General features: G+C 47.8%; 3 long non-coding RNA genes across 3 annotated transcripts; all 3 read right to left on the bottom strand.

Moving 5' to 3' along the window:
- Positions 1-2,219: 2,219 nt before the first annotated feature.
- On the bottom strand, positions 2,220-9,061 carry LOC140683839 (uncharacterized). The gene is made up of 2 exons (XR_012055395.1): positions 5,668-9,061; positions 2,220-5,021 (listed from the first exon to the last, which is right to left on the bottom strand). It is a non-coding gene; the product is annotated as an uncharacterized lncRNA (long non-coding RNA).
- Positions 9,062-9,337: 276 nt separating this feature from the next.
- On the bottom strand, positions 9,338-15,823 carry LOC140683841 (uncharacterized). The gene is made up of 2 exons (XR_012055397.1): positions 12,786-15,823; positions 9,338-12,139 (listed from the first exon to the last, which is right to left on the bottom strand). It is a non-coding gene; the product is annotated as an uncharacterized lncRNA (long non-coding RNA).
- Positions 15,824-16,367: 544 nt separating this feature from the next.
- LOC140683836 (uncharacterized) lies at positions 16,368-22,590 on the bottom strand. Its single transcript, XR_012055391.1, has 2 exons — positions 19,552-22,590; positions 16,368-18,905 (listed from the first exon to the last, which is right to left on the bottom strand). It is a non-coding gene; the product is annotated as an uncharacterized lncRNA (long non-coding RNA).
- Between the last annotated feature and the right edge of the window lie 40 nt (positions 22,591-22,630).

Here is a 22,630-nt window from a genome sequence, read left to right as displayed (position 1 = left end):
TTGGGGTTTGGGATTTTGGAATTGAGGGGATTTTTGGGGAATATTTGGGGTTTTTGGGGATGTAGGGGATTTGGGTGTTTGGGATTTTGGGGATTTTTGGGGGATTTTTGGAGGATTTTGGGATTTAGGGGATTTTTGGGGTTTGGGATTTTGGATTTAGGGGATTTTTGGGGGATTTTTGGAGCATTTTGGGGTTTGGGGGGATTTAGGGGATTTTGGGGTTTGGGATTTGGGGATTTTTGGAGGATTTTGGGGTTTGGGGGATTTTTGGGGGGATATTTGGGGGGTTTTGGGGATTTGGGGGACTTCAGGGGGGATTTTTAGGGGATTTTGGGGGTTTGGGATCTGGGGGATTTTTGGGGTTTGGGATTTTGGAATTGAGGGGATTTTTGGGGAATATTTGGGGTTTTTGGGGATGTAGGGGATTTGGGTGTTTGGGATTTTGGGGATTTTTCGGGGATTTTTGGAGGATTTTGGGATTTAGGGGATTTTTGGGGTTTGGGATTTTGGATTTAGGGGATTTTTGGGGGATTTTTGGAGCATTTTGGGGTTTGGGGGGATTTAGGGGATTTTGGGGTTTGGGATTTGGGGATTTTTGGAGGATTTTGGGGTTTGGGGGATTTTTGGGGGGGATATTTGGGGGGTTTTGGGGATTTGGGGGACTTCAGGGGGGATTTTTAGGGGATTTTGGGGGTTTGGGATCTGGGGGATTTTTGGGGTTTGGGATTTTGGAATTGAGGGGATTTTTGGGGAATATTTGGGGTTTTTGGGGATGTAGGGGATTTGGGTGTTTGGGATTTTGGGGATTTTTGGGGGATTTTTGGAGGATTTTGGGATTTAGGGGATTTTTGGGGTTTGGGATTTTGGATTTAGGGGATTTTTGGGGAATTTTTGGAGCATTTTGGGGTTTGGGGGGATTTAGGGGATTTTGGGGTTTGGGATTTGGGGATTTTTGGAGGATTTTGGGGTTTGGGGGATTTTTGGGGGGGATATTTGGGGGGTTTTGGGGATTTGGGGGACTTCAGGGGGGATTTTTAGGGGATTTTGGGGGTTTGGGATCTGGGGGATTTTTGGGGTTTGGGATTTTGGAATTGAGGGGATTTTTGGGGAATATTTGGGGTTTTTGGGGATGTAGGGGATTTGGGGGTTTGGGATTTGGGGATTTTTGGAGGATTTTGGGGTTTTGGGTTTTTTTGAGGTCTAGTGTTTTTTGGGGGGGTTTGGGGGGAGGGGTTGGGAATTTGAAATTTAGGGGATTTTTGGGGGATGTCTGAGGTTTGGGGGGATTTTTGGGGGATTTGGGGTTTCAGGCTCACCCGGGCGGGTCCCGGCTCCGTTTCGAGGCGGTTCCGGAGCTGCTGCGGATCCGGGAGAGGCTGAGCAGGGCCGGGATCCCGGGAACCCGAACCCCAAATCCCCAAATCCCCAAAATCCCAAACCCCAAATTCCCAAATCCCCAAAACCCCCCAAACTCCCAAAACACCAAATTTCCAAAAATCCCAAACCCCCAAAAAACAGATGGCAAGGTTCTCCCCCCCCACGCAGTGCGCATGCGCGGTTCCCTTTGCCGTACGCCCGCTTTGCGCATGCGCACTGGAATTTCCGTACAGCATCATGGCCGCCTTCCTACAGCAGAGTTCCATTTTCCGTACAGTGTCATGGCCGCTAGGCGCATGCGCACTGGAAATTCCTCTTCTGCGCGCAAAGCACCAAGCCTGTTTCCTGACCAGAGCTTGTTTTTGAGGCTCGGGCCGCCCGAGCCGCCGCCGCCCCCCGCCCTGCGCTCACAGACACCGCCCCGCGCGCCGCTCGCCGCGCGCTCCCGCCCCGGCACCGGCGGCTGCAGTACCGCCCTCTGCCCACAATGGGGGCAGCACTTTTCAAGCGAGCCCGCCACCAGGGACTCGCAAGATGGCGGCCCGTGGGGACCTGGACGGAGAGAGGCGTATTACGCCGATGCCCGTCGGCCCCCGCCAAAAACCCGCACGCTCGCGGTGCTGCTGACCCCACAGCCCCTGTGCACGGCACCGGAACCGCCGCGGAAAATCCCGTCGGGGGGCGCCGGCGTTGGGGACAATTCAGGCAGTGTAGAAAAAACAGACACGGGTCCTCGAATGCCGACGTCCTCTTTTTCGCGCCATCTCGAGAAGGTCAAGCGAGTCCGCGACAAGCCACTCCCAAGATGGCGGCCGCGGGCGGCGGGCTGCAGTACCGCCCTCTGCCCACAGGGCGGCAGCACTGCCGCCCGCCACCGCCGGGGGCCGCCGCTCGCCTCGGGGCCGCGGGCGGGGCCGGCGGCAGAAAAGAACGGGCGCGATGCCCTCCGGAACCTGCCCTGCAGCAAATGCCCCAAAACATCCCGCGCGGAAAAGAACGCCAGCAGAAAAACCCCTGCCTCTAACCCAACAGGAACCAAAAGCAAAAACCTTCTCTTTTAAACTGCATTTCAAGCTCTTTTATTTTTATATTTTTCATATTTATATTCACATTCGGATTTATAACGTATATTGATGTGTAATTGTATTTTTATAATTTCTTACATTTATTCCTTTATTACAATTTATATTTTTATGCATTGCTTAATACATTGCTTACATATTTCTATAGATAGATTTCTATTTCTAAAAGGTTTATATTGCTTAAAATAAACCCCTGCCTCTATCCAAGTAAAAATCTTTTAAAAACCCCTTTTCTTTTAAACTGCGTTTAAATTTATCTCTATATTTCGCATTTATATTCAAATTTACGTTTAAAATGTAGATTGATGTATGGTGTTATATGAAAGTATAAAATAGAAATGAAAATAAATATTCAGAAGAGATAGAATAGAAAAATCTCTGCATACATTGAATATATATTTCTATATTTAGAATGATATCAAAATAAAAGGTATATTCATTTTTCTTCCATTAAAACCCTGCCTCTAACCAAATAAAAAGCAAAAAAAAGCCCCTTCTTTAAACGATACTCGAATATTTATATATTGTTTTCATCATTATAGTCACATTTGCATTTCTACTTTATAGTGACGTATTTAGAAATATATATCATATATATATATATATCATATATATATATATATATATATTAAGGTAGCAAGATAGACAAATTATTATTTATATTATATTTCACACATACTGCTAATACTTATTTTTACTTACCTTTGAATTTTTTATATAGATCCCCAGCAACAGTATTTAGAGCATCTGCAAATAAAAGACTGGGAAACAGTTATTTTACTCCATCAGAACTTGGGAAAGGCCAGATTTAGATCTCTCCAAAGGGTCAAAGCTACATAACACCAGTTAATACCATTTACTGTAGAAGCTGAACTGATTTTGGTCTACACATAAGTTTCCTGTTTCTGCCAAACTTCTGCATGAATATTAAAAGTCTGAAGAATGACCACAAGCAGATCACCTAAACCTACAAGCTCACTGTTTCCCATTTTTAACCATGCCAGGATCTTCTCTTTTGATCACGTGAGTGGACATTTCCCTCTAAAACCTTCTGACCTAACCAAGAAGTCTCACCATTACCAAAGTTTCACACCAAAAGCAAAGCACCTCTGTCTGTATCATGCCTGCTGATGGTGCCAGCACACAGTATGGCCCAAGGTGTCTGCCCCATGGATTTCCCCGGGGTATTCACACTTTTCCAAAGGTAGCCAGCACCTACGCTGACTCTGAAAACAATTGCCCTTGCAAGAAGGGTCCATGGCAGCTCGGGGCACTCGTGGTCAGCCACAGGGCCTTGACACACAGAACAGGATAAAGGGACTTGGAGGATTCCCACAGCTGGCCTGCACTGACAGATAGAGCAAGCCCCTTGGGATTGTGGAGTGAATTCTGCCTCCCAAGGACTGCAGGCTCACATCCACACCCAGGACTATTCAGAAGAGCTGCAGCAAGAGCAGACATCGGGCAGCTCAGGGTTTCTCTAAGCCCAGTCCTACAAGCCTGTGGGAGCCACAGGTAGCCAGGAAGTTCCTGAGAAATCCAGACCCTCAGCCAGCAGCACAAAGTCCCAGAGCTGCCAAATCAGAGAGAACTGCCTTCCACCTCTTTTCGCTCACACACTGATGCTGAAAACTGCCAGACAGGCTAAAAGTCACTCAGGGAGATATAGAGGGTGTTACTGATAAAGAGTTCTAGGGAAGCTGGATGGCCAGCATCCATCAAACTATCTTCTGGAAATCCCAGCTGTCACATTTCACTCCACTTTTCCCTTTAACTCAGGCTTTCCCCTTCCAGAATCAATTCTTCCTCCCCACCCTCTCCCACTCCCTGTGCAGATAGCTGGCAACACGCACAAGCTGGATCCACATGTGGTCACTGAAATTTGGCTGCACAGCTGACCTTTGCTGCTGCCAAAGGGAGGGAATTCCAGGCCAGAGCACCCCTCTCTGCCTGCCCTTCACTTTTCAGAGCTAATTGGCTTTTCTATCCCTTTCAGCACAGCACAGCATGGCCTCGTGGAGCTTGAAAAGCAGCAGTGGTTTTTATCACCATGGTGCAACGGAGAGAAGACTTCAGAGCATTTTCTGGGAACGCCACATACAGTTATATTACACTTGCAGAATTGTCTGGCTATTGTGTCTCCTAAGTCACACAGTGGACTACAAACAGTGCTGTTTCAGGGAAACTCTCTACAACCACTGAAAGTAAGTCACTAACTCTGTTAGAGCAGGCAATGGACTCACATGTTCACAAAAACTGACTACACATGCTAAAGCCAGACGCTTTGTAGGTAAATGAGAAACACCTCTGGTTTGGGGCCCATCCCTCAGGCAGCAGGTTTTTTTTGCATGGACAGGATGATTACTACTTGCGGGGCTATATGAAACATTTACCTTTTTATCCAAGTTATGAAAGAATAGCTTTGAAAAGCACAGTAATCCAAGGCCAAAAAGACAGGCAGACAAATGGACAGATTTCAGCCACTCGTTTGGTTTTCTTGGCGAGAGCTTTTTGCTCTTCCAAGGGCTGACCTTATGCATTTGCCAGGTCTGGATGATCCACCTGAAAAAAAAAAAAAAAACCAAAAAGGCTTAAAGGAAATTTCAACAGCAGACTCTTCTGGAGGTGTCTTCTGTCAATCTCCAGCTTCCCACAGGACTTGGTGCTTGTCTGGGGCTTTTGAGGAACAGCTCATAAATTGCTGCTATTCAGCCACTGGCAGTTGAATCCTGCTTTATTTAGTTTTTGGAATCTTGTAGTGGATCCTCCCTGCTTCCTTCCTCCAGTCCCTGCTCACATTTAGTTTCAGTTTCCTGGAGCTAAGAGTGTTGACCCCTTTAAAAGCAGCAGCAGCAGCAAGAAAACCACAAAGCAAGAAAACCCTGTCCTGACCATAAATGTTGTACCCTCTGCATAGAGAGAAACTCCACCAACTTTTCAGGAAGAAGATGCAACAAACTCTTTTGCAGCATATCCTGATATGACAGCCTTGCAGCATACAGAATCCAGCCTAGCAAGGAAAAAATAAAAAAAAAAAGTGTTGTGTTAAAAAAAATGCACAAGGAAAAGGTGCTATTTTACATGGATCACAGTAAAGCCACAACAACCTAAGGGTTAATTTCTTCATGAGAATGTTTGAAGTCTAAATTTGAAATCTGTTGTCAACTGCAGCTGGCTAAAATGGAAAGGGCTACATTTCTTTGCTTACCTTGATGCCTACTGGGATCTGCTTTAGGGCCAATTTTGCATGAAGCTCCTGGGAATTACTCATCTGTCTTCTTGCATGAGATGAAATATATCTGTTAGAAGGTTGCAAAATGTGTTAGGATGCATTGCAGTGCTGTGCTCTTCCAGGACAGAGGCACAAAGTCTGATTCTTACCGTAGCTGGGACTTTGGGGATTCCCAGAGCCATTTTCATGGCATCTAATTTTAGGTCCTTTTCAGACAGATTTGTAATGACAATTTGGTTTATAGCCCCTCCCTCTGTGCCAGGGGCAGGAAAGTCTATCAAAGCAAATAAGGGAATTCTTCATCCTGGAATTCTGCAGGAATTCCCAATCCCGGAAATCCGGGAATTCCCCATCCTGGAATTCCGGGAGTTCTCAACATTGGAAATCTGGGAATTCTCAATCCTGGAATTCCCCAGCCTGGAATTCCGGGAATTCCCGCTGCTCCCTTTGCCTTTGGAGCTGCCCTTCCTGGCAGAATTCCCAGATTTCCTGGCGGAATTCCCGGATTTCCTGGCGGAATCCCCGGATTTCCCGCCGGGATTCCGGAATTTCCTGTCAGAATTCCCGGAATTCCGGGTTTTTTCCGGGATCTCTCCGTGCCCCAGCAGCTCCCGGAGCCGTTTCCGCTCCGGGGGGTCCCGGTAATTCCGGCTCCCGTAAAACTGAGCCACGGAAAGTTGGGAACGCACCGGGATTCCCGGAATTCCCGGATTTCCTGACAGAATTCCCGGATTTCCTGATGCCATTCCTGCATTTCCAGCCAGGAGTCCCGAATTTCCCGTTGGAATTCCTGAATTTCCAACTGGAATTCCCGAATTTCTTTCTGGAATTCCTGAATTTTCCGCCAGAATTCCTGAATTTCCTGTCGGAATTCCCGGATTTCCGGCGGGGATCTGCAGCCTCCGGGCCGGCGCCGCTTTCTCCACGATTTCCTGGGAATTTTGGGAATTTTTTTGGGTGTTTTCTGGAGCTGCTCGGAGCCGTTTGGGCGGGGGGGTCCGGAATTCCCAGCGGGAGCTGAAAAAAAAAAACGGGAATGAGGGAGGGGGGAGGGGTGGGAATTCCCAAATCCCAAAATTCCCAAATCCCCAATTTAGGGGATTTTTGGGGAATATTTGGGTTTTTTTGGGATTTAGGGGATTTGGGTGTTTGGGATTTTGGGGATTTTTGGGGGATTTTTGGAGGATTTTGGGATTTAGGGAATTTTGGGGTTAGGGATTTTGGATTTAGGGGATTTTTGGGGGATTTTTGGAGCATTTTGGGGTTTGGGGGGATTTAGGGGATTTTGGGGTTTGGGATTTGGGGATTTTTGGAGGATTTTGGGGTTTGGGGGATTTTTGGGGGGGATATTTGGGGGGTTTTGGGGATTTGGGGGACTTCAGGGGGGATTTTTAGGGGATTTTGGGGGTTTGGGATCTGGGGGATTTTTGGGGTTTGGGATTTTGGAATTGAGGGGATTTTTGGGGAATATTTGGGGTTTTTGGGGATGTAGGGGATTTGGGGGTTTGGGATTTTGGGGATTTTTGGGGGATTTTTGGAGGATTTTGGGATTTAGGGGATTTTTGGGGTTTGGGATTTTGGATTTAGGGGATTTTTGGGGGATTTTTGGAGCATTTTGGGGTTTGGGGGGATTTAGGGGATTTTGGGGTTTGGGATTTGGGGATTTTTGGAGGATTTTGGGGTTTGGGGGATTTTTGGGGGGATATTTGGGGGGTTTTGGGGATTTGGGGGACTTCAGGGGGGATTTTTAGGGGATTTTGGGGGTTTGGGATCTGGGGGATTTTTGGGGTTTGGGATTTTGGAATTGAGGGGATTTTTGGGGAATATTTGGGGTTTTTGGGGATGTAGGGGATTTGGGGGTTTGGGATTTTGGGGATTTTTGGGGGATTTTTGGAGGATTTTGGGATTTAGGGGATTTTTGGGGTTTGGGATTTTGGATTTAGGGGATTTTTGGGGGATTTTTGGAGCATTTTGGGGTTTGGGGGGATTTAGGGGATTTTGGGGTTTGGGATTTGGGGATTTTTGGAGGATTTTGGGGTTTGGGGGATTTTTGGGGGGGATATTTGGGGGGTTTTGGGGATTTGGGGGACTTCAGGGGGGATTTTTAGGGGATTTTGGGGGTTTGGGATCTGGGGGATTTTTGGGGTTTGGGATTTTGGAATTGAGGGGATTTTTGGGGAATATTTGGGGTTTTTGGGGATGTAGGGGATTTGGGTGTTTGGGATTTTGGGGATTTTTGGGGGATTTTTGGAGGATTTTGGGATTTAGGGGATTTTTGGGGTTTGGGATTTTGGATTTAGGGGATTTTTGGGGAATTTTTGGAGCATTTTGGGGTTTGGGGGGATTTAGGGGATTTTGGGGTTTGGGATTTGGGGATTTTTGGAGGATTTTGGGGTTTGGGGGATTTTTGGGGGGGATATTTGGGGGGTTTTGGGGATTTGGGGGACTTCAGGGGGGATTTTTAGGGGATTTTGGGGGTTTGGGATCTGGGGGATTTTTGGGGTTTGGGATTTTGGAATTGAGGGGATTTTTGGGGAATATTTGGGGTTTTTGGGGATGTAGGGGATTTGGGGGTTTGGGATTTGGGGATTTTTGGAGGATTTTGGGGTTTTGGGTTTTTTTGAGGTCTAGTGTTTTTTGGGGGGGTTTGGGGGGGGGGGTTGGGAATTTGAAATTTAGGGGATTTTTGGGGGATGTCTGAGGTTTGGGGGGATTTTTGGGGGATTTGGGGTTTCAGGCTCACCCGGGCGGGTCCCGGCTCCGTTTCGAGGCGGTTCCGGAGCTGCTGCGGATCCGGGAGAGGCTGAGCAGGGCCGGGATCCCGGGAACCCGAACCCCAAATCCCCAAATCCCCAAAATCCCAAACCCCAAATTCCCAAATCCCCAAAACCCCCCAAACTCCCAAAACACCAAATTTCCAAAAATCCCAAACCCCCAAAAAACAGATGGCAAGGTTCTCCCCCCCCACGCAGTGCGCATGCGCGGTTCCCTTTGCCGTACGCCCGCTTTGCGCATGCGCACTGGAATTTCCGTACAGCATCATGGCCGCCTTCCTACAGCAGAGTTCCATTTTCCGTACAGTGTCATGGCCGCTAGGCGCATGCGCACTGGAAATTCCTCTTCTGCGCGCAAAGCACCAAGCCTGTTTCCTGACCAGAGCTTGTTTTTGAGGCTCGGGCCGCCCGAGCCGCCGCCGCCCCCCGCCCTGCGCTCACAGACACCGCCCCGCGCGCCGCTCGCCGCGCGCTCCCGCCCCGGCACCGGCGGCTGCAGTACCGCCCTCTGCCCACAATGGGGGCAGCACTTTTCAAGCGAGCCCGCCACCAGGGACTCGCAAGATGGCGGCCCGTGGGGACCTGGACGGAGAGAGGCGTATTACGCCGATGCCCGTCGGCCCCCGCCAAAAACCCGCACGCTCGCGGTGCTGCTGACCCCACAGCCCCTGTGCACGGCACCGGAACCGCCGCGGAAAATCCCGTCGGGGGGCGCCGGCGTTGGGGACAATTCAGGCAGTGTAGAAAAAACAGACACGGGTCCTCGAATGCCGACGTCCTCTTTTTCGCGCCATCTCGAGAAGGTCAAGCGAGTCCGCGACAAGCCACTCCCAAGATGGCGGCCGCGGGCGGCGGGCTGCAGTACCGCCCTCTGCCCACAGGGCGGCAGCACTGCCGCCCGCCACCGCCGGGGGCCGCCGCTCGCCTCGGGGCCGCGGGCGGGGCCGGCGGCAGAAAAGAACGGGCGCGATGCCCTCCGGAACCTGCCCTGCAGCAAATGCCCCAAAACATCCCGCGCGGAAAAGAACGCCAGCAGAAAAACCCCTGCCTCTAACCCAACAGGAACCAAAAGCAAAAACCTTCTCTTTTAAACTGCATTTCAAGCTCTTTTATTTTTATATTTTTCATATTTATATTCACATTCGGATTTATAACGTATATTGATGTGTAATTGTATTTTTATAATTTCTTACATTTATTCCTTTATTACAATTTATATTTTTATGCATTGCTTAATACATTGCTTACATATTTCTATAGATAGATTTCTATTTCTAAAAGGTTTATATTGCTTAAAATAAACCCCTGCCTCTATCCAAGTAAAAATCTTTTAAAAACCCCTTTTCTTTTAAACTGCGTTTAAATTTATCTCTATATTTCGCATTTATATTCAAATTTACGTTTAAAATGTAGATTGATGTATGGTGTTATATGAAAGTATAAAATAGAAATGAAAATAAATATTCAGAAGAGATAGAATAGAAAAATCTCTGCATACATTGAATATATATTTCTATATTTAGAATGATATCAAAATAAAAGGTATATTCATTTTTCTTCCATTAAAACCCTGCCTCTAACCAAATAAAAAGCAAAAAAAAGCCCCTTCTTTAAACGATACTCGAATATTTATATATTGTTTTCATCATTATAGTCACATTTGCATTTCTACTTTATAGTGACGTATTTAGAAATATATATCATATATATATATATATCATATATATATATATATATATATTAAGGTAGCAAGATAGACAAATTATTATTTATATTATATTTCACACATACTGCTAATACTTATTTTTACTTACCTTTGAATTTTTTATATAGATCCCCAGCAACAGTATTTAGAGCATCTGCAAATAAAAGACTGGGAAACAGTTATTTTACTCCATCAGAACTTGGGAAAGGCCAGATTTAGATCTCTCCAAAGGGTCAAAGCTACATAACACCAGTTAATACCATTTACTGTAGAAGCTGAACTGATTTTGGTCTACACATAAGTTTCCTGTTTCTGCCAAACTTCTGCATGAATATTAAAAGTCTGAAGAATGACCACAAGCAGATCACCTAAACCTACAAGCTCACTGTTTCCCATTTTTAACCATGCCAGGATCTTCTCTTTTGATCACGTGAGTGGACATTTCCCTCTAAAACCTTCTGACCTAACCAAGAAGTCTCACCATTACCAAAGTTTCACACCAAAAGCAAAGCACCTCTGTCTGTATCATGCCTGCTGATGGTGCCAGCACACAGTATGGCCCAAGGTGTCTGCCCCATGGATTTCCCCGGGGTATTCACACTTTTCCAAAGGTAGCCAGCACCTACGCTGACTCTGAAAACAATTGCCCTTGCAAGAAGGGTCCATGGCAGCTCGGGGCACTCGTGGTCAGCCACAGGGCCTTGACACACAGAACAGGATAAAGGGACTTGGAGGATTCCCACAGCTGGCCTGCACTGACAGATAGAGCAAGCCCCTTGGGATTGTGGAGTGAATTCTGCCTCCCAAGGACTGCAGGCTCACATCCACACCCAGGACTATTCAGAAGAGCTGCAGCAAGAGCAGACATCGGGCAGCTCAGGGTTTCTCTAAGCCCAGTCCTACAAGCCTGTGGGAGCCACAGGTAGCCAGGAAGTTCCTGAGAAATCCAGACCCTCAGCCAGCAGCACAAAGTCCCAGAGCTGCCAAATCAGAGAGAACTGCCTTCCACCTCTTTTCGCTCACACACTGATGCTGAAAACTGCCAGACAGGCTAAAAGTCACTCAGGGAGATATAGAGGGTGTTACTGATAAAGAGTTCTAGGGAAGCTGGATGGCCAGCATCCATCAAACTATCTTCTGGAAATCCCAGCTGTCACATTTCACTCCACTTTTCCCTTTAACTCAGGCTTTCCCCTTCCAGAATCAATTCTTCCTCCCCACCCTCTCCCACTCCCTGTGCAGATAGCTGGCAACACGCACAAGCTGGATCCACATGTGGTCACTGAAATTTGGCTGCACAGCTGACCTTTGCTGCTGCCAAAGGGAGGGAATTCCAGGCCAGAGCACCCCTCTCTGCCTGCCCTTCACTTTTCAGAGCTAATTGGCTTTTCTATCCCTTTCAGCACAGCACAGCATGGCCTCATGGAGCTTGAAAAGCAGCAGTGGTTTTTATCACCATGGTGCAACGGAGAGAAGACTTCAGAGCATTTTCTGGGAACGCCACATACAGTTATATTACACTTGCAGAATTGTCTGGCTATTGTGTCTCCTAAGTCACACAGTGGACTACAAACAGTGCTGTTTCAGGGAAACTCTCTACAACCACTGAAAGTAAGTCACTAACTCTGTTAGAGCAGGCAATGGACTCACATGTTCACAAAAACTGACTACACATGCTAAAGCCAGACGCTTTGTAGGTAAATGAGAAACACCTCTGGTTTGGGGCCCATCCCTCAGGCAGCAGGTTTTTTTTGCATGGACAGGATGATTACTACTTGCGGGGCTATATGAAACATTTACCTTTTTATCCAAGTTATGAAAGAATAGCTTTGAAAAGCACAGTAATCCAAGGCCAAAAAGACAGGCAGACAAATGGACAGATTTCAGCCACTCGTTTGGTTTTCTTGGCGAGAGCTTTTTGCTCTTCCAAGGGCTGACCTTATGCATTTGCCAGGTCTGGATGATCCACCTGAAAAAAAAAAAAAAAACCAAAAAGGCTTAAAGGAAATTTCAACAGCAGACTCTTCTGGAGGTGTCTTCTGTCAATCTCCAGCTTCCCACAGGACTTGGTGCTTGTCTGGGGCTTTTGAGGAACAGCTCATAAATTGCTGCTATTCAGCCACTGGCAGTTGAATCCTGCTTTATTTAGTTTTTGGAATCTTGTAGTGGATCCTCCCTGCTTCCTTCCTCCAGTCCCTGCTCACATTTAGTTTCAGTTTCCTGGAGCTAAGAGTGTTGACCCCTTTAAAAGCAGCAGCAGCAGCAAGAAAACCACAAAGCAAGAAAACCCTGTCCTGACCATAAATGTTGTACCCTCTGCATAGAGAGAAACTCCACCAACTTTTCAGGAAGAAGATGCAACAAACTCTTTTGCAGCATATCCTGATATGACAGCCTTGCAGCATACAGAATCCAGCCTAGCAAGGAAAAAATAAAAAAAAAAAGTGTTGTGTTAAAAAAAATGCACAAGGAAAAGGTGCTATTTTACATGGATCACAGTAAAGCCACAACAACCTAAGGGTTAATTTCTTCATGAGAATGTTTGAAGTCTAAATTTGAAATCTGTTGTCAACTGCAGCTGGCTAAAATGGAAAGGGCTACATTTCTTTGCTTACCTTGATGCCTACTGGGATCTGCTTTAGGGCCAATTTTGCATGAAGCTCCTGGGAATTACTCATCTGTCTTCTTGCATGAGATGAAATATATCTGTTAGAAGGTTGCAAAATGTGTTAGGATGCATTGCAGTGCTGTGCTCTTCCAGGACAGAGGCACAAAGTCTGATTCTTACCGTAGCTGGGACTTTGGGGATTCCCAGAGCCATTTTCATGGCATCTAATTTTAGGTCCTTTTCAGACAGATTTGTAATGACAATTTGGTTTATAGCCCCTCCCTCTGTGCCAGGGGCAGGAAAGTCTATCAAAGCAAATGAGGGAATTCTTCATCCTGGAATTCTGCAGGAATTCCCAATCCCGGAAATCCGGGAATTCCCCATCCTGGAATTCCGGGAGTTCTCAACATTGGAAATCTGGGAATTCTCAATCCTGGAATTCCCCAGCCTGGAATTCCGGGAATTCCCGCTGCTCCCTTTGCCTTTGGAGCTGCCCTTCCTGGCAGAATTCCCAGATTTCCTGGCGGAATTCCCGGATTTCCTGGCGGAATCCCCGGATTTCCCGCCGGGATTCCGGAATTTCCTGTCAGAATTCCCGGAATTCCGGGTTTTTTCCGGGATCTCTCCGTGCCCCAGCAGCTCCCGGAGCCGTTTCCGCTCCGGGGGGTCCCGGTAATTCCGGCTCCCGTAAAACTGAGCCACGGAAAGTTGGGAACGCACCGGGATTCCCGGAATTCCCGGATTTCCTGACAGAATTCCCGGATTTCCTGATGCCATTCCTGCATTTCCAGCCAGGAGTCCCGAATTTCCCGTTGGAATTCCTGAATTTCCAACTGGAATTCCCGAATTTCTTTCTGGAATTCCTGAATTTTCCGCCAGAATTCCTGAATTTCCTGTCGGAATTCCCGGATTTCCGGCGGGGATCTGCAGCCTCCGGGCCGGCGCCGCTTTCTCCACGATTTCCTGGGAATTTTGGGAATTTTTTTGGGTGTTTTCTGGAGCTGCTCGGAGCCGTTTGGGCGGGGGGGTCCGGAATTCCCAGCGGGAGCTGAAAAAAAAAAACGGGAATGAGGGAGGGGGGAGGGGTGGGAATTCCCAAATCCCAAAATTCCCAAATCCCCAATTTAGGGGATTTTTGGGGAATATTTGGGTTTTTTTGGGATTTAGGGGATTTGGGTGTTTGGGATTTTGGGGATTTTTGGGGGATTTTTGGAGGATTTTGGGATTTAGGGGATTTTTGGGGTTAGGGATTTTGGATTTAGGGGATTTTTGGGGGATTTTTGGAGCATTTTGGGGTTTGGGGGGATTTAGGGGATTTTGGGGTTTGGGATTTGGGGATTTTTGGAGGATTTTGGGGTTTGGGGGATTTTTGGGGGGGATATTTGGGGGGTTTTGGGGATTTGGGGGACTTCAGGGGGGATTTTTAGGGGATTTTGGGGGTTTGGGATCTGGGGGATTTTTGGGGTTTGGGATTTTGGAATTGAGGGGATTTTTGGGGAATATTTGGGGTTTTTGGGGATGTAGGGGATTTGGGGGTTTGGGATTTTGGGGATTTTTGGGGGATTTTTGGAGGATTTTGGGATTTAGGGGATTTTTGGGGTTTGGGATTTTGGATTTAGGGGATTTTTGGGGGATTTTTGGAGCATTTTGGGGTTTGGGGGGATTTAGGGGATTTTGGGGTTTGGGATTTGGGGATTTTTGGAGGATTTTGGGGTTTGGGGGATTTTTGGGGGGATATTTGGGGGGTTTTGGGGATTTGGGGGACTTCAGGGGGGATTTTTAGGGGATTTTGGGGGTTTGGGATCTGGGGGATTTTTGGGGTTTGGGATTTTGGAATTGAGGGGATTTTTGGGGAATATTTGGGGTTTTTGGGGATGTAGGGGATTTGGGGGTTTGGGATTTTGGGGATTTTTGGGGGATTTTTGGAGGATTTTGGGATTTAGGGGATTTTTGGGGTTTGGGATTTTGGATTTAGGGGATTTTTGGGGGATTTTTGGAGCATTTTGGGGTTTGGGGGGATTTAGGGGATTTTGGGGTTTGGGATTTGGGGATTTTTGGAGGATTTTGGGGTTTGGGGGATTTTTGGGGGGGATATTTGGGGGGTTTTGGGGATTTGGGGGACTTCAGGGGGGATTTTTAGGGGATTTTGGGGGTTTGGGATCTGGGGGATTTTTGGGGTTTGGGATTTTGGAATTGAGGGGATTTTTGGGGAATATTTGGGGGTTTTGGGGATGTAGGGGATTTGGGGGTTTGGGATTTGGGGATTTTTGGAGGATTTTGGGGTTTTGGGTTTTTTTGAGGTCTAGTGTTTTTTGGGGGGGTTTGGGGGGGGGGTTTGGGAATTTGAAATTTAGGGGATTTTTGGGGGATGTCTGAGGTTTGGGGGGATTTTTGGGGGATTTGGGGTTTCAGGCTCACCCGGGCGGGTCCCGGCTCCGTTTCGAGGCGGTTCCGGAGCTGCTGCGGATCCGGGAGAGGCTGAGCAGGGCCGGGATCCCGGGAACCCGAACCCCAAATCCCCAAATCCCCAAAATCCCAAACCCCAAATTCCCAAATCCCCAAAACCCCCCAAACTCCCAAAACACCAAATTTCCAAAAATCCCAAACCCCCAAAAAACAGATGGCAAGGTTCTCCCCCCCCACGCAGTGCGCATGCGCGGTTCCCTTTGCCGTACGCCCGCTTTGCGCATGCGCACTGGAATTTCCGTACAGCATCATGGCCGCCTTCCTACAGCAGAGTTCCATTTTCCGTACAGTGTCATGGCCGCTAGGCGCATGCGCACTGGAAATTCCTCTTCTGCGCGCAAAGCACCAAGCCTGTTTCCTGACCAGAGCTTGTTTTTGAGGCTCGGGCCGCCCGAGCCGCCGCCGCCCCCCGCCCTGCGCTCACAGACACCGCCCCGCGCGCCGCTCGCCGCGCGCTCCCGCCCCGGCACCGGCGGCTGCAGTACCGCCCTCTGCCCACAATGGGGGCAGCACTTTTCAAGCGAGCCCGCCACCAGGGACTCGCAAGATGGCGGCCCGTGGGGACCTGGACGGAGAGAGGCGTATTACGCCGATGCCCGTCGGCCCCCGCCAAAAACCCGCACGCTCGCGGTGCTGCTGACCCCACAGCCCCTGTGCACGGCACCGGAACCGCCGCGGAAAATCCCGTCGGGGGGCGCCGGCGTTGGGGACAATTCAGGCAGTGTAGAAAAAACAGACACGGGTCCTCGAATGCCGACGTCCTCTTTTTCGCGCCATCTCGAGAAGGTCAAGCGAGTCCGCGACAAGCCACTCCCAAGATGGCGGCCGCGGGCGGCGGGCTGCAGTACCGCCCTCTGCCCACAGGGCGGCAGCACTGCCGCCCGCCACCGCCGGGGGCCGCCGCTCGCCTCGGGGCCGCGGGCGGGGCCGGCGGCAGAAAAGAACGGGCGCGATGCCCTCCGGAACCTGCCCTGCAGCAAATGCCCCAAAACATCCCGCGCGGAAAAGAACGCCAGCAGAAAAACCCCTGCCTCTAACCCAACAGGAACCAAAACAAAAACCTTCTCTTTTAAACTGCATTTCAAGCTCTTTTATTTTTATATTTTTCATATTTATATTCACATTCGGATTTATAACGTATATTGATGTGTAATTGTATTTTTATAATTTCTTACATTTATTCCTTTATTACAATTTATATTTTTATGCATTGCTTAATACATTGCTTACATATTTCTATAGATAGATTTCTATTTCTAAAAGGTTTATATTGCTTAAAATAAACCCCTGCCTCTATCCAAGTAAAAATCTTTTAAAAACCCCTTTTCTTTTAAACTGCGTTTAAATTTATCTCTATATTTCGCATTTATATTCAAATTTACGTTTAAAATGTAGATTGATGTATGGTGTTATATGAAAGTATAAAATAGAAATGAAAATAAATATTCAGAAGAGATAGAATAGAAAAATCTCTGCATACATTGAATATATATTTCTATATTTAGAATGATATCAAAATAAAAGGTATATTCATTTTTCTTCCATTAAAACCCTGCCTCTAACCAAATAAAAAGCAAAAAAAAGCCCCTTCTTTAAACGATACTCGAATATTTATATATTGTTTTCATCATTATAGTCACATTTGCATTTCTACTTTATAGTGACGTATTTAGAAATATATATCATATATATATATATATCATATATATATATCATATATATATATATTAAGGTAGCAAGATAGACAAATTATTATTTATATTATATTTCACACATACTGCTAATACTTATTTTTACTTACCTTTGAATTTTTTATATAGATCCCCAGCAACAGTATTTAGAGCATCTGCAAATAAAAGACTGGGAAACAGTTATTTTACTCCATCAGAACTTGGGAAAGGCCAGATTTAGATCTCTCCAAAGGGTCAAAGCTACATAACACCAGTTAATACCATTTACTGTAGAAGCTGAACTGATTTTGGTCTACACATAAGTTTCCTGTTTCTGCCAAACTTCTGCATGAATATTAAAAGTCTGAAGAATGACCACAAGCAGATCACCTAAACCTACAAGCTCACTGTTTCCCATTTTTAACCATGCCAGGATCTTCTCTTTTGATCACGTGAGTGGACATTTCCCTCTAAAACCTTCTGACCTAACCAAGAAGTCTCACCATTACCAAAGTTTCACACCAAAAGCAAAGCACCTCTGTCTGTATCATGCCTGCTGATGGTGCCAGCACACAGTATGGCCCAAGGTGTCTGCCCCATGGATTTCCCCGGGGTATTCACACTTTTCCAAAGGTAGCCAGCACCTACGCTGACTCTGAAAACAATTGCCCTTGCAAGAAGGGTCCATGGCAGCTCGGGGCACTCGTGGTCAGCCACAGGGCCTTGACACACAGAACAGGATAAAGGGACTTGGAGGATTCCCACAGCTGGCCTGCACTGACAGATAGAGCAAGCCCCTTGGGATTGTGGAGTGAATTCTGCCTCCCAAGGACTGCAGGCTCACATCCACACCCAGGACTATTCAGAAGAGCTGCAGCAAGAGCAGACATCGGGCAGCTCAGGGTTTCTCTAAGCCCAGTCCTACAAGCCTGTGGGAGCCACAGGTAGCCAGGAAGTTCCTGAGAAATCCAGACCCTCAGCCAGCAGCACAAAGTCCCAGAGCTGCCAAATCAGAGAGAACTGCCTTCCACCTCTTTTCGCTCACACACTGATGCTGAAAACTGCCAGACAGGCTAAAAGTCACTCAGGGAGATATAGAGGGTGTTACTGATAAAGAGTTCTAGGGAAGCTGGATGGCCAGCATCCATCAAACTATCTTCTGGAAATCCCAGCTGTCACATTTCACTCCACTTTTCCCTTTAACTCAGGCTTTCCCCTTCCAGAATCAATTCTTCCTCCCCACCCTCTCCCACTCCCTGTGCAGATAGCTGGCAACACGCACAAGCTGGATCCACATGTGGTCACTGAAATTTGGCTGCACAGCTGACCTTTGCTGCTGCCAAAGGGAGGGAATTCCAGGCCAGAGCACCCCTCTCTGCCTGCCCTTCACTTTTCAGAGCTAATTGGCTTTTCTATCCCTTTCAGCACAGCACAGCATGGCCTCGTGGAGCTTGAAAAGCAGCAGTGGTTTTTATCACCATGGTGCAACGGAGAGAAGACTTCAGAGCATTTTCTGGGAACGCCACATACAGTTATATTACACTTGCAGAATTGTCTGGCTATTGTGTCTCCTAAGTCACACAGTGGACTACAAACAGTGCTGTTTCAGGGAAACTCTCTACAACCACTGAAAGTAAGTCACTAACTCTGTTAGAGCAGGCAATGGACTCACATGTTCACAAAAACTGACTACACATGCTAAAGCCAGACGCTTTGTAGGTAAATGAGAAACACCTCTGGTTTGGGGCCCATCCCTCAGGCAGCAGGTTTTTTTTGCATGGACAGGATGATTACTACTTGCGGGGCTATATGAAACATTTACCTTTTTATCCAAGTTATGAAAGAATAGCTTTGAAAAGCACAGTAATCCAAGGCCAAAAAGACAGGCAGACAAATGGACAGATTTCAGCCACTCGTTTGGTTTTCTTGGCGAGAGCTTTTTGCTCTTCCAAGGGCTGACCTTATGCATTTGCCAGGTCTGGATGATCCACCTGAAAAAAAAAAAAAAAACCAAAAAGGCTTAAAGGAAATTTCAACAGCAGACTCTTCTGGAGGTGTCTTCTGTCAATCTCCAGCTTCCCACAGGACTTGGTGCTTGTCTGGGGCTTTTGAGGAACAGCTCATAAATTGCTGCTATTCAGCCACTGGCAGTTGAATCCTGCTTTATTTAGTTTTTGGAATCTTGTAGTGGATCCTCCCTGCTTCCTTCCTCCAGTCCCTGCTCACATTTAGTTTCAGTTTCCTGGAGCTAAGAGTGTTGACCCCTTTAAAAGCAGCAGCAGCAGCAAGAAAACCACAAAGCAAGAAAACCCTGTCCTGACCATAAATGTTGTACCCTCTGCATAGAGAGAAACTCCACCAACTTTTCAGGAAGAAGATGCAACAAACTCTTTTGCAGCATATCCTGATATGACAGCCTTGCAGCATACAGAATCCAGCCTAGCAAGGAAAAAATAAAAAAAAAAAGTGTTGTGTTAAAAAAAATGCACAAGGAAAAGGTGCTATTTTACATGGATCACAGTAAAGCCACAACAACCTAAGGGTTAATTTCTTCATGAGAATGTTTGAAGTCTAAATTTGAAATCTGTTGTCAACTGCAGCTGGCTAAAATGGAAAGGGCTACATTTCTTTGCTTACCTTGATGCCTACTGGGATCTGCTTTAGGGCCAATTTTGCATGAAGCTCCTGGGAATTACTCATCTGTCTTCTTGCATGAGATGAAATATATCTGTTAGAAGGTTGCAAAATGTGTTAGGATGCATTGCAGTGCTGTGCTCTTCCAGGACAGAGGCACAAAGTCTGATTCTTACCGTAGCTGGGACTTTGGGGATTCCCAGAGCCATTTTCATGGCATCTAATTTTGGGTCCTTTTCAGACAGATTTGTAATGACAATTTGGTTTATAGCCCCTCCCTCTGTGCCAGGGGCAGGAAAGTCTATCAAAGCAAATGAGGGAATTCTTCATCCTGGAATTCTGCAGGAATTCCCAATCCCGGAAATCCGGGAATTCCCCATCCTGGAATTCCGGGAGTTCTCAACATTGGAAATCTGGGAATTCTCAATCCTGGAATTCCCCAGCCTGGAATTCCGGGAATTCCCGCTGCTCCCTTTGCCTTTGGAGCTGCCCTTCCTGGCAGAATTCCCAGATTTCCTGGCGGAATTCCCGGATTTCCTGGCGGAATCCCCGGATTTCCCGCCGGGATTCCGGAATTTCCTGTCAGAATTCCCGGAATTCCGGGTTTTTTCCGGGATCTCTCCGTGCCCCAGCAGCTCCCGGAGCCGTTTCCGCTCCGGGGGGTCCCGGTAATTCCGGCTCCCGTAAAACTGAGCCACGGAAAGTTGGGAACGCACCGGGATTCCCGGAATTCCCGGATTTCCTGACAGAATTCCCGGATTTCCTGATGCCATTCCTGCATTTCCAGCCAGGAGTCCCGAATTTCCCGTTGGAATTCCTGAATTTCCAACTGGAATTCCCGAATTTCTTTCTGGAATTCCTGAATTTTCCGCCAGAATTCCTGAATTTCCTGTCGGAATTCCCGGATTTCCGGCGGGGATCTGCAGCCTCCGGGCCGGCGCCGCTTTCTCCACGATTTCCTGGGAATTTTGGGAATTTTTTTGGGTGTTTTCTGGAGCTGCTCGGAGCCGTTTGGGCGGGGGGGTCCGGAATTCCCAGCGGGAGCTGAAAAAAAAAAACGGGAATGAGGGAGGGGGGAGGGGTGGGAATTCCCAAATCCCAAAATTCCCAAATCCCCAATTTAGGGGATTTTTGGGGAATATTTGGGTTTTTTTGGGATTTAGGGGATTTGGGTGTTTGGGATTTTGGGGATTTTTGGGGGATTTTTGGAGGATTTTGGGATTTAGGGGATTTTTGGGGTTAGGGATTTTGGATTTAGGGGATTTTTGGGGGATTTTTGGAGCATTTTGGGGTTTGGGGGGATTTAGGGGATTTTGGGGTTTGGGATTTGGGGATTTTTGGAGGATTTTGGGGTTTGGGGGATTTTTGGGGGGGATATTTGGGGGGTTTTGGGGATTTGGGGGACTTCAGGGGGGATTTTTAGGGGATTTTGGGGGTTTGGGATCTGGGGGATTTTTGGGGTTTGGGATTTTGGAATTGAGGGGATTTTTGGGGAATATTTGGGGTTTTTGGGGATGTAGGGGATTTGGGGGTTTGGGATTTTGGGGATTTTTGGGGGATTTTTGGAGGATTTTGGGATTTAGGGGATTTTTGGGGTTTGGGATTTTGGATTTAGGGGATTTTTGGGGGATTTTTGGAGCATTTTGGGGTTTGGGGGGATTTAGGGGATTTTGGGGTTTGGGATTTGGGGATTTTTGGAGGATTTTGGGGTTTGGGGGATTTTTGGGGGGGATATTTGGGGGGTTTTGGGGATTTGGGGGACTTCAGGGGGGATTTTTAGGGGATTTTGGGGGTTTGGGATCTGGGGGATTTTTGGGGTTTGGGATTTTGGAATTGAGGGGATTTTTGGGGAATATTTGGGGTTTTTGGGGATGTAGGGGATTTGGGTGTTTGGGATTTTGGGGATTTTTGGGGGATTTTTGGAGGATTTTGGGATTTAGGGGATTTTTGGGGTTTGGGATTTTGGATTTAGGGGATTTTTGGGGAATTTTTGGAGCATTTTGGGGTTTGGGGGGATTTAGGGGATTTTGGGGTTTGGGATTTGGGGATTTTTGGAGGATTTTGGGGTTTGGGGGATTTTTGGGGGGGATATTTGGGGGGTTTTGGGGATTTGGGGGACTTCAGGGGGGATTTTTAGGGGATTTTGGGGGTTTGGGATCTGGGGGATTTTTGGGGTTTGGGATTTTGGAATTGAGGGGATTTTTGGGGAATATTTGGGGGTTTTGGGGATGTAGGGGATTTGGGGGTTTGGGATTTGGGGATTTTTGGAGGATTTTGGGGTTTTGGGTTTTTTTGAGGTCTAGTGTTTTTTGGGGGGGTTTGGGGGGGGGGGTTGGGAATTTGAAATTTAGGGGATTTTTGGGGGATGTCTGAGGTTTGGGGGGATTTTTGGGGGATTTGGGGTTTCAGGCTCACCCGGGCGGGTCCCGGCTCCGTTTCGAGGCGGTTCCGGAGCTGCTGCGGATCCGGGAGAGGCTGAGCAGGGCCGGGATCCCGGGAACCCGAACCCCAAATCCCCAAATCCCCAAAATCCCAAACCCCAAATTCCCAAATCCCCAAAACCCCCCAAACTCCCAAAACACCAAATTTCCAAAAATCCCAAACCCCCAAAAAACAGATGGCAAGGTTCTCCCCCCCCACGCAGTGCGCATGCGCGGTTCCCTTTGCCGTACGCCCGCTTTGCGCATGCGCACTGGAATTTCCGTACAGCATCATGGCCGCCTTCCTACAGCAGAGTTCCATTTTCCGTACAGTGTCATGGCCGCTAGGCGCATGCGCACTGGAAATTCCTCTTCTGCGCGCAAAGCACCAAGCCTGTTTCCTGACCAGAGCTTGTTTTTGAGGCTCGGGCCGCCCGAGCCGCCGCCGCCCCCCGCCCTGCGCTCACAGACACCGCCCCGCGCGCCGCTCGCCGCGCGCTCCCGCCCCGGCACCGGCGGCTGCAGTACCGCCCTCTGCCCACAATGGGGGCAGCACTTTTCAAGCGAGCCCGCCACCAGGGACTCGCAAGATGGCGGCCCGTGGGGACCTGGACGGAGAGAGGCGTATTACGCCGATGCCCGTCGGCCCCCGCCAAAAACCC

Source organism: Taeniopygia guttata, chromosome 3, assembly GCF_048771995.1.
Source record: "Taeniopygia guttata chromosome 3, bTaeGut7.mat, whole genome shotgun sequence".
Classification (NCBI taxonomy): domain Eukaryota; kingdom Metazoa; phylum Chordata; class Aves; order Passeriformes; family Estrildidae; genus Taeniopygia; species Taeniopygia guttata.
This window is presented reverse-complemented; position numbering and strand designations above follow the sequence as displayed.